General features: G+C 54.4%; 1 non-coding gene across 1 annotated transcript; it reads right to left on the reverse strand.

The window, feature by feature from the left end:
* Positions 1-13,239: 13,239 nt before the first annotated feature.
* Positions 13,240-13,303, reverse strand: LOC135273502 (U7 small nuclear RNA). The gene has a single exon (XR_010341292.1). It is a non-coding gene; the product is annotated as a U7 small nuclear RNA (small nuclear RNA).
* Positions 13,304-14,123: the final 820 nt, after the last annotated feature.

Raw genomic sequence — 14,123 nt, forward strand, 5'->3', positions numbered from 1 at the left:
GCCTGGCTCAGACCCAAATTAAGGCCCTACTTTGGGCAAGTCATAGCCCCACTCTGAGTGAGCCCAGATCTCCCAAAGCAGGGAAAATATCGACTCTCTCCCGGACCTGTCTGGGGAAACCTAAGAAGACGAAACAAGGAGCTGTGCAAACACGCAGGTGTCACTGACCACCTCTCTCAGCTGGCCTCAGGCAGACAGACACTGCCAGGGGACTTCTCCTCACGGCTCTGAAGGCAAGGGGACTGTTTTCCTCGTTTTAACAGAGGCTTACAGAGGTGCAGCAAACACAGAGACACAGACCAGCAAAGTTAGGCCTCGAACACAGGTCTTCTGGCTTCTGGGCCAGGGCTCCTTCCAATCGGGGCTCTCACTGTCCTGCCACTTCTTCACCAAAACCTCCCCCCACCCCCACCCCCACCCCCACCCCACAGAACAGCGGCTCCTACCCCCCCCCAACCTCCTCTCCCTACCTGGCCCAGAGAGACAAGCCTGGAGCCAGCAGCCATCAGGACCTTGTCCAAAAATCTTCAGGCAAAAGCAGGAGGAGGAAAAAAGGCACAGTTAAGATCTGAAATTTCTTGAACAGAACTTTCTTTTATTCTGAAGAAGAAATCGTAGACTTGGTTCACAGTGCAGGGGAAAAAAATTAATCCTTGGATTCGCTTTGGGATTCAGCAAATTAACACCGTTTGCTCTGGTTTGGGGTTTGAGGTTTTGGTCAAGTCTGTGGGATGCAACAATTGGGGACACCCCATCCCACAGGCCCTAAAGGTGTCAGCCTGAGTGGTTCCACTTGAGGGGTGGGGACAAGGAAAGACTCGTCAGGGACAACCAGGCAGGAATCATGGTTCTCCTTAAAGCTCTGAGCACAATCAGCCCAGGCCTGGACTGAGAAGCATCCACCCTTCCCTAGCTCAGGCTCCTCCTCAGTCTGGGCTAAGGGCTGGGCCACTCCCCTCCCCCATACCCTGGCACAGCAACCCAGGGAGGAACCTCCAAGCCTAGGAGATCCAACACATCCCCATCAGCCCTGCCCTGGTCTTCCCAAGGACGCTTCTACCTCCCCACTACACGGGGCACTCCCTGAGGGCCGATCCCCAGAACCGAGCACAGTCTACAGACCTGGCCAAAGTAGATACTTAAAAATCACCCTCACTCCCCACCCACCCCCAGCCCAGCCCTGCCACAGACATGTTCCTTAAGGACAATCAGACTGAAACAGGCAAAGCGCAGGTCCTTCCCCAGCCCTCGGGCTGAGCCTTCCAGCCTTCCACATTTGTGTCCTGGGGCCAGAAGCACCCTCCACCCTGACCTCCAAGAGTGCCCTCTAGTGCTCTCCAGGGCCAAGCCAGGCTGTATCCCTCCCCATCAGCCTCATTTCGGGGCTAGGAGCTCTAATACCTTCTGAGTTTATTACAATTTCTCTTTCATGCTTGCCTCATACTAGAAAGAGAAGGCTTTGGACACACATGCCTTCAAATCCCACTTCCGGTCCTGTGGGCCCTCCGGCCTTGCTGAGGCTGATCTACAAAACTGGAATGTTAACACTTGTTTTGCCGGGTCTCTAGGATTGTGTGATGTGACATACAGAGCCCCTAGCTGAGCAATGCACAAAGTGGGTACCCCAGAAGCCCAAGCTCTCCTTCCCACATCCCTGCTCTCTTTGAGGATGGCGCCTGTCTACAGCTCTGATGACAGACGCACATTAGGGGTATAATGAGCTTCCCAAGGGGCTGGCATTTCCATCAACACAGCGTTGTGTGTAGATTAGTTATAATGGGAGTTACAGTTGCTACATCCACTTTTCACCAACAAACAAAATTGGCAGAACCAGATCGGTTCCTTCCACAAAGGACCAGCAGTGATGCCCACCTTCCAGGTGAGAAGTGGAGGCACAAAGCTGCCGAGTGGCTGGCCAAGGCTGTACAGGCAGTGGGGATGGTGTGGGGGCAGGAATTCGAGTCTGCCAGGCTCCGAGGCCCGGTGGGGAGAAACACCCCACAAATGACAGCCTGGCCTCACCAACACCTAAGCATGTTCCCAAAAGCTCCGCCTGGCTATTGAATGCGAGACAGACGGCCAGAGGAAAAACAACCCAGTTTGGAAGGCAATAAAAATGTGTTTTTTCTTGCTAAACAAATTAGTTTACATCTGGCGATGTACAAATAAATAGAGGGGCCTCTGCGGGTCCAGACCAGACATCTCCCAGGGCCTGGGCCCCATTGCGATTGGACCCAGCCCCAGGCACCCGCGAGGAGCACCCTGGCTTCGCACTTGCTGTCACGCCATCTCCAGGATCCGCTGAGCCTCCTCGCCTCCTCTCCTGCTTCCCTGTCATCACCTCAAGAACTGGCCATCTGTGGCATTCCTCCAGGCCTTCATCTCGCTTAGGGGAGGAGCAAGGTCCATGGTGTTTCCCTCCCACCTCCCTGCTGCGAGGCCTCCAAAATGCACTCTCCCCTCTGAGCCTCAGCCTCCTCAAGTGTTAAATGGAAACACTGATGCCTTCCTGTCAGAGCTGTGGTGAGAATAAAATACACCTGAGGTCCCTACCACTGCGGCTGGCACTTAGAAAACGGCCTCCAAGAGTGAGATTCCTCCACAGTTCCCTGGCACTGCCGGCTCCTTGGGAAACACTGGCTGTGGATGGCCCGAGGTCTGTTGAGCCTGGTCTTTCTTCCTCATGCTCCTGAGACAGTGGGCACCCCCATCAGACCCAACGATGCCCCCCCCCAGACGTCCCCTGAGGCACCCTGCCACCCTTGCTATAGAGCCACGCTGAGCAACAGCTCGGCCTCCTTGCACCAAGAGCTTCCCTGCAGACTTCGGCCATCAGTTCTCAGGCAGCCTAGGAGGGCGAGATAGAGGGGGTGTCACTGCCTCAAAATGGGCTGCTGCTGTTCAATCTCCACACAGATGAAGAAACTGAGGCCCAGAGAGGTTAGATCACTTGCCTGGCATCATTTAAAAAGACAAAAAAAGCCAGGTCTCTGGACTCCTAGCACCAACAATATTTTCTAATTCACATTAATGAGAAAAAGCTGGTACCTGAGCCATGGATGGGGAGGTGACGGTGGAGATGTACTAAGGGCACAGAAACATCACCTACAGCCTGTCCACATACTAAAGCCACCATGACTGCCCAGTTCTCTTGGAACTAAAAGACTGCTGACTTCGAGCCCTGAGTTAAGTGGAAGCATCACCGGGGCGTCGCCAACTGGTTCTATCAGCCAGAACACAGACAAGAACAGCTGGCAGCAGAGCAAGAGCAAGGCTACTCAGCCTCGGGAAGGGGAAAGGTCTCTGACCTCAGTCTTCTGAACTGGAAATGGAAAGCACTGGACAAGCTGAACTGCAGGGTCCCTTCCAGGTCCCTTCTATGGACCCAACTTTCCAGCCTGCTTCTGCTGTCAAGTGTGGTGTGCCTGTGGTCTGGGTTCCCAGGGAGCAAACCTAAAACCAGGACCCGGCTGCTCCTTCCCTATGACCCCTCCACAGCCTGGGAGGTCACCCCCACCTCTCATGTCCTCTTCCTACCAGGCCCAGGTCCGAAGCTGGACTCGTGGCCACTGCAGCTGCCCGGGTTCTTAGATGAAGGAGAAAACATGGGGGAGCGACCTTCCATCTCACTTTATCTCCCTCCACTACCTCCAGGCCACCCTGGACCTCTGACGGAAGGGGGAAGGGGCCCACCGCGACAGGGAACCACAATGGCAGCCACAAATGCCCCCAGCAACAGCTGCATGACTATGGGAGCTGGGCCTGCAATTAAAATAAACCCCAAAACAGCCTTAAAATAACTACAAGGCATTTCAAGAAGATTGTATTGTTGAATTTACTGTTTGTTTACTGAGACAATCCGAGCTGGGTTTCAGATGAAAGTAGGAGGGAGACCAGATGTGAGGCTGAACGTCTGACCTGAAGCATCTGCTGCTCCAGGAGGAACCCAGGAAAAAGGGCCAGCCCAGAGCAAGGCAGTGAAGACTCAGAGACTCAGACCCCTGCCCAAAGCACAGGCTGCACGGCCCCTCCTGTTCAGGCCCCGGAAGCCGCTTGCCCCATTTACACAGAGCCTAGGGAGGGCTACTGAGAGGCACTGTGTCCCAGAGAGAAGTCTGAGCTGCAGACCATGAAGATGGGAGTCTGAAGTCAGCTGTGCCTCCTGGACAGGCCCTTGTGCTGCTCTGAGCCTGCTTCCTTGGGACAGCAATCACTCCTGCCCTCCTGCGCTGCTGCGAGGGGCCCGGGGAGGGCTAGAAAGCCCCATAGCATGCTGACACATGGTGAACAAGGCTGGCCCCCCTTTTTGACTTCTCTCTCCAGCTCGTTGGCCCTTTCTTGTAAAGAGGATACTTAGAGCTGAAAACCAACGGCTCCTACCCACACCTGAGGCAGCCTGACCTGGGGAAAGGCCATCCCATGTCCCTGCAGCACCCAGGGTGCCCCCAAATATGGAAGCAGTATGGAGATTCCTGTTTCCCTGACCACCCTGTCCAGGCCATATGTCTGTGAACTCCTCGAGGTCAGGAACCAGGTCGAATTCTCCAGATCCCCAGTGCCCAGCCCAAATGTCTGCTGAATGAAGGAGGGAGAAGGCAGGGAGGGAGGCAGGTCTCCACTCACAGGGAGATTCTAAAGGACCTAGACTGTCTCAGCCACTAACAGCTTAAAACAAAATTCAGATCAAATATGGTATTTGTCCTTAATGTCTCTGTAAGGAAAGGAAAGGAGGGAGATTTCCATCACATCAGTCTCATAGATAGGAACACAGAGACCCAAAAAGATTAAGAAAATGCACTTTCCTGTCCACGAACCCCTGCTTTTTGGCAGGAAGTAGAGACTATGCCATGAGTGTGGGGCCTGCCACTCAGTGGCACCAGTACCAGTACTACAGGGTACGGGGGTGAGAGGGGACAGCCACAGACCTCTGCTCCTGACAGCTGTGTCACCATGCACAAGATACTTAACCTCTCCGAGCTGCTTCCCCTCTTGCAAAATAGAAATCATAAAGCCCCTCACCTTGACAACATTAAATGAAGCAACAGAAGGGAAAGTGTTCTGTGAACTGTAGAGCACACGGACATGTGATCCTCAGAAGAGGTGATAATCATCCTGTTAATATCAGAGAAGGTTTGAAAACTCACATGGTCAGAAAACAAATAAATCCTATCTGGGGGAATAGGTGTGATGCTTCTACTATCTGCTGAATGAATGAGTGAATGAATGAAAGACACTCCAAAACCAAAGCCATTCAGGTCATCTGAATTTATTCTAAGACTGATTCTCCCTAATAACTAAGCAGCAGGAATAGAATATCAGATCTAATCCCACAGCTGTCTAAATGAGCAGGGTGAGACTATCTGAAGGCTCAGAATTGACTGTGGACAAGAGCTTTACCCTTTACTGTGCCCAAGGTGAACTTCTCCACAAGACAGCACATAAATCGTCACTGCCTGACACGTCCACCCTGTGCAGACACTGGCCAGATGATCTCAACCCTGGACACAGCTGGGTCAGTGTTTCCTGGGCCTTCAACCTGACTGCACTGATACTATCTGCCAGGGTCAGAGAGAGGCATGCAGGCCCCTCTTCTCGGCCTTAGGTCCATGCAAGCCTCTGAAATTAATTAAAGAGGAAAACTCCAGCACTCTTCCACTGCTCTGCAATCCACACTAGCATCTTCTTTTCTGAGTTCGTGGCTGTGTGAAGACGCGTGCCCAGCTGTGAATGCCTGGGCTGGGTTGTGGGTAGAGGACATGGATTAGAAGGACGATGGCACACTCTTCCTCAGGGCTGCTCATCAGAACCAGGGCTGCAGCCTGAGGTGGGCTGAGACCACGCCAGCCACAGTTGTCCAACAAGGCAGAACATCTGATTTCGGGGCCTCGTCATCTGCTGCCTGCATCACTGCCACCACCCCTCACCAGCCGCCCTGCTCCCAGGACGATGCCAAGGAGGGAGGAATATACTGGCTAGAGCCAGAGAGGGGCCTGGACCCAAGTCAGAGACAAGGGAGAATTCCTGTAAAACTGTGAGTAAAATGGGGGAAGTGGAAGCCACCAGGCTGGACAGTCACGGGCAGCCAAGAAAGAGAGCATTCACATTCTCTCTGCTGACAAAGCAGGGAACTGGACTTCCTGGAGCTTCTACAGCTCCAGGATAGCTATTTCTTTTCAAAGACTACTAAGGAGAGGCAGGAAAAGGGCCTGAACCCACTAGTGGTAACCACCCCACAAACACTTGTGGAGCCCCCATTTTGTTCTAGGTGCGTGGGACCCAGGAAGACCTGCCCTCAGGGAGCAGACAGCTCCGAGCTAAGAGATGTTCTCGAGGTAGCTTCAAGTGGGTAGAGCAACTGGGGCTGAACCCCCTCTTCTCATGCCCCATCCTCTCCTTCTGTAGAGACATCCGCACCCAGCCGGCAATACATTCCTGCTCTCGGGGGCCTTCTTTTACCATTTCCCCTCCCCTCCTGGTACACTCTGTGCTGACTTTACACTACACTAACTTAAACCACTTTGTAGGCTACTTTGCAAGTGTTCTTAATCTTTCAACTAATTCGTCGGCCCTTAGAAAATAAAGGAAATTTGAAATTGCCGTGCTGCATGCAATAAACTCTTGGCATCTGGCCAGCAGGGGCCGTTCAGGCAGAGTCCACACCAGCCCTGCGCAGATGCTTCCTGTTGTAAAGGTGAGGCGCCCCTCTACCTCTACACAGCTCGCTCACCACCCGACTCTGGACCCGCTTGCAGCCATGCATTCACTCCTTCAGCCATCCAGCAAACAGCCGCCGACAGAGCTGACACCTGGTGGCAGGTTGTGTGCTAGGCATGAAGGAGTCGGGGGATGAAAGGTGCATCAGACACAGTTCCTGCATCCCTGCATCCCTGCGAGGAGCTCACAGTCCGGTGGGGGAATGGTCCTCTCACTCTGTAGATGTGACTGAAGTAAGCTGAACGTAATCAGAACAGGGCCTTCCTCTGCAGGTTACCTCTCAATATGTGTCCCCATAAGGGATGCTGAGGCACAGGCAGATGGGAAGGGCCCTGGCAGAGACCCTAAGTGCTAGCTTTGCAAGTTGGTAGCTCTTGGCTTATTAGAATACACCCACGCTCCTGTCTGAACTGATTCTTCATGGGCAATAACTGCAGAGCCAGTAGGCAGGCAAAGAGAGGCTTAGGAGAAGCCCTTTCACCACTGGTTAATCTAGGAGGAGCTGCCTTTCATAACAAGTGTGCAGCAGTAGCTCATTAAATCATACCAGAGTAGGAAGGAAACTGGAAGATTATCTCAGACAACCCAGCCATTTTACAGACAGAGGGACTGAGGCCCCTAACCATAGGATGAGCTAAACAGATGTCCCTGCCTGGAGCTCAGCGCCTAGTGAGGGGTCAGAGAACAATCAAGGAATCACACAAATAACACATGATCAGCTCTGTTAGAGGCATGAATTGGGTGTACATAGGAGAGGAGTCAGGGAAGGCTTCCCTGTAGAAGTAGCATGAACTGAGACATGAAGAATGAGGAAACAGTGAGCAAAGCCTGCAACAAAGGAACAGAGAGCATTCCAGGTCAAGGGAATGGTCAGTGCAAAGGCACTGAGGCAGAAGGTGGCACAGTGCTTCAGAAGGAAAGGATAGAAGGCGAGTTCAGTCCTGGCATATGGAGTCTGAGGTCCCACTTCTGGCAGACACATTCCTGGCTCCCCACCTGCACTATGGATACACACTGTGAACACCTCCTGAGCATCTACCAGGAGCTCATCCGAGCGAGTGTTCCCACGCAGTAACTCCCTAATGAGCATCCTCACACCAGGTGGATGCGATTGTAACCACAGGCAGGCAGTCCCCAGAGCCTGAGCCCCGCCAACCACGGGCCTCCTAACTTGTGGAGCACAATGACCAAGAGCAGAGACTATGGGGTCCAAGAATACTGGGTCCAAGCCCCAGCCCTGCTTCTGATTACCTGCATGACCCTGGGTGAGTTACTCTATCTCTGCGGGCTTCATCTGTGAAAAGCAGAGAATGATGGCATCACCGACTTCAGATAGTCCTCACATGGAGCAAACGAGATCATCCACATAAATCAGTCAGCACTGTGTCTGGCACACAGCAGGCATCAAAGATGTTAGCAGGTACTAGCCTTAGCTCCTCTGTTTCTAGCACTAGCAGAAGACCTGGCACAGGCAGGCATGTGGAATGAAAGAATGACGCAAGTGCCCAGTCAATGCCCGTCAGGAATTGAGTGTCATAGCCCTGAATTGGGTACCCTGGGGAGGTTCTGAGCACCTGTCAAGAGAGACCCTCAAGCACACAGTGGGTGGTCATTTGCTGCGGATGCTGCAGAAGGGATTTATGCATTTGGAGGATGCGGATTATTAGAATAACGAGGGCTTTGTACAGTCCTTGCCAACCCTGAGACTCGGGGACTCTCCGGACCCACCCCGCCTGCCAGAGCAGGGACAATTTTATGGAGCTCAGTTTCTTAATCACCTTATTCTGCTGGGGCTTAGAGTGGAATCCTTTCCCCAAATTGGACATTTATGGGGCTGGAGGAGAGACGGAGGGCAGGACGGATGAAGTGTCCACATTCCAGCTGAGAGGTTAAGGGCTTTTGTGTTCCTTCCTTCTAAACTCCAAAGTTCCCGGCCTGGGGGTGTCCATGTCTCCCTCAGATGTGCAGGGCATTCCTGTGTCCATGTCCTCCCCACCCCCAAGATCTCTGCAGTCCAGCTCCTCCTGTCCTCTCTGAAGGGAGCCAGGCTGCTAGAACCTCAGGGCCTCCCCAGAACTCAGCACAGGACTGGCACCCAGAAGGTATGTCTATTTATGGAATATGTGAACCAAATTCGGCCTGATTTTCCTAACCCTGGGAAAACATGGGAAAGCCTAGAAGCCTCTAGGGGTCTCCCTGACTCCTAGACTGATGTAGCCTTTCCGTGGTCAGGACCAGCCTGGGGCCTTCAGATCGTGCACAGGGCCCACTGCAGGTGAGCCTCACTTCAAGCCGCAAGGTGAAGCAATGAGTGAGTAGAGGTCAAAGCCACCAGGGTGGCTGGCTGTTCAGAGAATCTTGCTCTCACAAAAGAAACTGAGGCCCCTCCAGTACCTCCTCAAGCACAGTTTCGTTTCTGTCACTATCTCAAAGCCAGAACTTTCAGTGGCTCACTAGTGCCCACGTGGTCACGTCCAGGTGCTTCAGCCTGGCACTCATTCCCTTCTTCCCTGCCATGAATCTCCTTCATACTGCTCCCACACCAGCCTGGCGGGCCACTGCCTCTCTCTCCTCCTGGCCAGCAGCCTCCCAGCACTCCTACCCCACGGCCACCTCTTAGCAGAAGTCTCGGGCCTGCTTCAGGGCAGGCAAGTGCAGCCTGGCTGGCCTGGTTCTTCCCCAGCTATGTGGCTTCAGGGAATTGGCTCTGCCCAGATCAGTGAATCCACTCTGCCTAGCCCTGAGCTGGAAACAGAGGACACAGAGAGTCACACTGCCATCAAGAGACTCACTGGAGGGGAGACAAGCCAGAGCCCTGGGGCTGTGGGGACTCAGAGGAGACCTGACCTGGGCTGGAAGTCAGGGAGGGCTTCCTGGAGGAGGTGCTGGAAAAGTTCTGGGAGGGAAACAAAAGAAAGAAGAGGGTGGGGAGGCATTTCTCCCAGCAAAAAGGCCATGAGCAAGCAGATAAAGGTCAAAGACAACAAGGCAGGTGTCCTGGCTAACCTCTGCCAATGCCCAGCTCACAGGAGCGGTCCCCATCCAGGGGCCACAGAGAAGGGGACTAGATAGCACACAGCTGACCCTCCATGCTGCCACACACTCCTGCACCTTCAGTCCCATCAGAGCCTTCGGACATACCATTCCTTGTGGCCACCCTGCCGCGGAGGACCGCGTCCCCAGAGCGCCGTGGTGTCTGCGCAGCCGGGCGCGATCTGTTATTATCCCCCGTCAGCGCTGCCGGCCTGTGTACATTCCTCCGTAATGAGTCTGACCTCCTCGGCAATGTTTAATCAGAGCCTAATCGACCCTGGCTTTGATGTGCTGCATTTTCTGCAAAAACCCTGGTACCTGATTTTTACAATCTGATTAGCAGGGCAGCTCTCCGAAGCCAAAATTACCCTGAGTTGCAGAGATCCCTGCTGAGTTCTTTGTGTTTTTCCCCTCTCTTCCAACAAGTTATTTCCTGAGACAACTGTCACTTCCCTCCTTGCCTGTGACTGTCTCCCTCACCCTCAGCTTTCACATCCAGCCAGTCCTCAGGTCTCAAATAGTGGGTCCTAACCCATCCCCTCCTCTCCCCAGTAGCTTCAGTGCTGGCCACCGCTACCACGGTCTGAGGCTCCTGCCCCTGACTGGCCCTGCAATCTGTCCTCTGCCCCGCAGCCAGATCTGCTGAGAGCCGTTGCCACTGTGCCGAGCCATCTAGCCTCAGGAACTGTTCCCTGCTGAGCCCTCCAGCCGGGCCAGTGGCCAGCCCCACCTCATATTCCCCCAACTCTGTCTCATGCACGGGTTCCCGCCTTCCCCTCTGCCCTGGCCCTTCATCTAGTTCCCTCTCTCCTCTTTCACCAAGCTGCACACTGGCCCCTCTCCACTCCCGCATCCGTGATTCCCGCTGCCCACCTTGGTCACTGTTCCTTCCATCTCTCCCACCAGACTGCAAAGCCCCTTTAGGAGGTGTCTCTCCCTCATGCTCCACTGTTACCCCAGGGAGCAGAGCAATGACTGCCCTGAAGCTGGGTACTCAGAAAATGAGGGAGGAAGGAAAGAAGATTCCCTTGCAGCCCATTCTGGAGGCAGCGCACTGCCAAGTCAGACCTTGGCCCTTCTTATCTTTCAGCTCCGCACAGCACAACTCCTCTCTGGCTCAGCCCGCTCCACTTTCCACCAGCCCCTGGCCTCTCCCATGGAGGACATGGCTTTGTTCTCATCTGCAGTGCTTTTTCCCTCCAAAGTGGGAATGCAGGGTGGGAAAGAGAGCAGAAGTCCCTGTGAGCACAGGAAAATGGTCCTTGCTTGGTTGGTGGCAGACTCTGAGCCAAGCCCTGGAGGCACAGAGGAATCAGATCCTCTCCCTCTCCTTGGGAAGCTCACAGCCTGTCGGGGAGGCAGTGAGGGGAGCAGATAAACTGAAACACAGGAAAAACAGTGTTCGCCTCTGCTCAGGGAAACTGTCTCTGCTTGAAAGAGACAGGAAGGAGTCTAAGAGGGAGCATCTGAGTTGGGTTTGAGAGAGAAATAGGAGCTCTCTAGCCAAGAAAAGAGTGACCATGCAAGGGCACAGAAGCATGAGAACATACGGCAGGTTCAGAGGGCAGGAAATGTTCCGGGGGCCTGAACGGAGGTGGGTGTGGAGCAGTAAGTTTGCTGTGGCCAGATCATGAAAGGAGACGATGCTAGGGAGGTAGGACTGTGGCCTGCAGGATCACTGTGTCTGCCGCCTAACTGAACTTCCTGAAAGTGTGGAGCACTTTCTTTGCCCTGATACACAGTGGATTCTAGAGCTGTGTATAGGAGGCTCCCAGAGCTACTCCACTGCCAGTGAGACCACTGAAGCTCAGAGAAGCCAAGTGACTTGGGCGAGGCCACACAGCCTCCGAGGGGCAGAGTGTGGACTGGAACCCAGAATCTCCAGAAGTTAAGGAAAAGTTTTCCCAGGATGGAGGCAAATGAGAGAATCACGGTGGGAGCAGAACCAGAGCCAGGCAGGAAAGCTGGACTTGTAAGGGGCTGCTCGCCTCTTGGGCAGAGGAAGAGGGAAGTAGTCCCCAGCTCCAAGGCCTTTCATACCCTGCAAGACACCACCTGCCCACCTGAGTCTCTCAGACATTTTGGGGGGTGGGAGGTGGGCAGTGGAAGGAAGGAAACAGTCTCCTGAGGGCTTCTCATGGAGTTCTTTCACTAATTATCTACTCCCAGGCATTCCAAGGAAACTCTGAGGCAACATCCATCCCCTGGTCCAAACAGTCAGCCCAGCTTCATCAAGTGTGTGTCAGCCCTTGCAGTTTAGCCCCTTGCGGAAAACCCGAGTACATCCCCGCTCTCCTCGCCCTGTGAGGGCCAGGGAGCTTCCTGAAGGGTCCCCTGCTGTCGAGGGGTTCTGTGTGTTCTCTTCTTCAAGCCACATGGCTTGCTTACACGCCATGGGTCCCCCTAGCTAGAAAGGGGCAGCACCAGGTCAAAGCCCCCACCACCCAGCACCCAGGCAGGATCTTACCATCTGGACACCTCCTTCACAAGGGGAAGGACAGTGGGCAGGAGTCCTGGCTAATGGGGGTTCCAGTTAACTGGGAGTCATGGGATGTTCTCAGCCCCAGGCCCCCATGTGACCAGGGGACAGTGACAACTGCTCCCACTTGTGCAGGCTCCCAGGCACAGGGCCTGACCTCTCTGAGTCTCTCACCCCAACTCAAGAGCTGGTGGCATCACCACATCACAGGTAAGGAAGAGTTCTAGACGCAAGCAGTCAGCTGTGCCCCTAGCCCCACCTCAAGCCCAGAGCACTCAGCCATCGGGATCACCGTGCTGTGCTGTCTGGGCTGAGGAACCGGGGCTGCCCCGCTAGAGGCCAGACTGGCACTGCCCCAGTGCGTTTCCTGCTCGGCAGGCTCTGGCCTTGCGTGTGGCGCGCTGACACCGGCTCCTTCCCTGATTCCGAGTGAGCACCTCACCAGACTCTCATTCACTTCTGTTTTCTCTGCAAACATCCCACGGGCCCGCCGCTCCCTCCTGTGCCCAGGAATGCGAGTGTGGGCTCATGGGGGATAAATCCGTCTGAGTCTCTATTTTGACTAGTCCCTATAAAATGCGCTGTGAGCAATTTGCAGGGAGAGGTGGGGAAAAGGGAAGAGGTGGCGGGTGGAGGGGCTCTCCTTCGTGCAGATGTGCAGTCCTGCTGAGCCAGGGACTAGGGACTAGACCCAGTCCCCCAGAAACTGTGCCACCTTTCCTGCCATCCTCTCTGCTCTCCTGCCTGTTCCTTAGTGTCCAGGCCAAATGCCCCCTCCTCCACAGAGACTTCCCTGTTTCCGACTGGGAACTACGACGCCCTTCCCGAGCCTCCACAGCATGGTCCTCCTCCTGGCCTCGTGCTGACAGGTGAGTGACTGCCTTGCTTTCCCCATGAAGCCTTGAGCTCCTCCAGGGCAGGCCCACAGCACCTGTATGATGCCGTCTACAAGAAGAGGCACTCAGGAAACTGCTGCTGAATAAGCACAGGTTTTAAACTGGTTTTTGTGTGTGGGGGATGTTTTCTGGAGAAAACCAGAAAATCTGCCAGAAAAATCCTAAAAGGGCTGTACTACTTGTTTTTAAATTTTTGCTGAGTGTCTGATCTTGCCCAATGGCAGAGAATTCATTTGAGGGCACCTTGAGGATGCCTGCTGGCAGAATCCATGAAGGTCCAAGAGTAGTGCAGAGGCGCCAGCCACACCCCAGGCCGGACTCCGGGTCAGGCAAGGCTGGGGATGAAACCGTCACGGTAGTCTTAGAACTCCGGGGTCCACCTTCTTCCTCAAGCCCTCTGCTTTCAGTAGCACTCTGTGGATGTCTGAGCACTTTCTCCCAGGTCGTTTGATGGTCTCCTTACACTCCACCCTCACAGCGTGGGCAGGTTAAGAGACCAGGCCAAAGGTGCACCTCAACACCCATTCAACAGGCATTTCAAAGAGAGACGTGGAGAGTTTCAATTCAGACCAGTAAGTGCTGTGATGGGGCGAAGCAAGGGGGCAGTGGGTATGCAGAGGAGCCGAGGCCCAGTCAGAGGGAAGGAGGCCTCAGGAGAGGCTTTACAGAGGCGCCACCTGTCTGGGCAGGACTCACAGCAGCTGCCCTCCTTCCCCAGGTGAGAGGCATTTACCCCGGCTGGCCTCTGGCTCCAGCCCTCTCTCCTGGTTCCGGTCCTCCCTCCTGACTGCAGCCCTCCACTGTCTACCAAGTTGACCCACCTTTAGAGCCTCCTGTATCTTCCCACCCAGAAACATCCTGAGCTGAGAGCCAGCCAGACCAGAGCAAGTGACCACCGAGATGGGGAGTCCCAGCAAGGCCTGCGCTGTGACCTTTCTGCCTGAGAACAGTAGAAGACAAGCACTCAAGAGGTCTTCATTCTCATCACTTAGCCCAAACAG

The sequence above is a fragment of the Aotus nancymaae genome, unplaced genomic scaffold, assembly GCF_030222135.1.
Source record: "Aotus nancymaae isolate 86718 unplaced genomic scaffold, 86718_ANA_hifiasm-v0.15.2.pri h1tg000007l, whole genome shotgun sequence".
Taxonomy (NCBI): Eukaryota; Metazoa; Chordata; class Mammalia; order Primates; family Aotidae; genus Aotus; species Aotus nancymaae.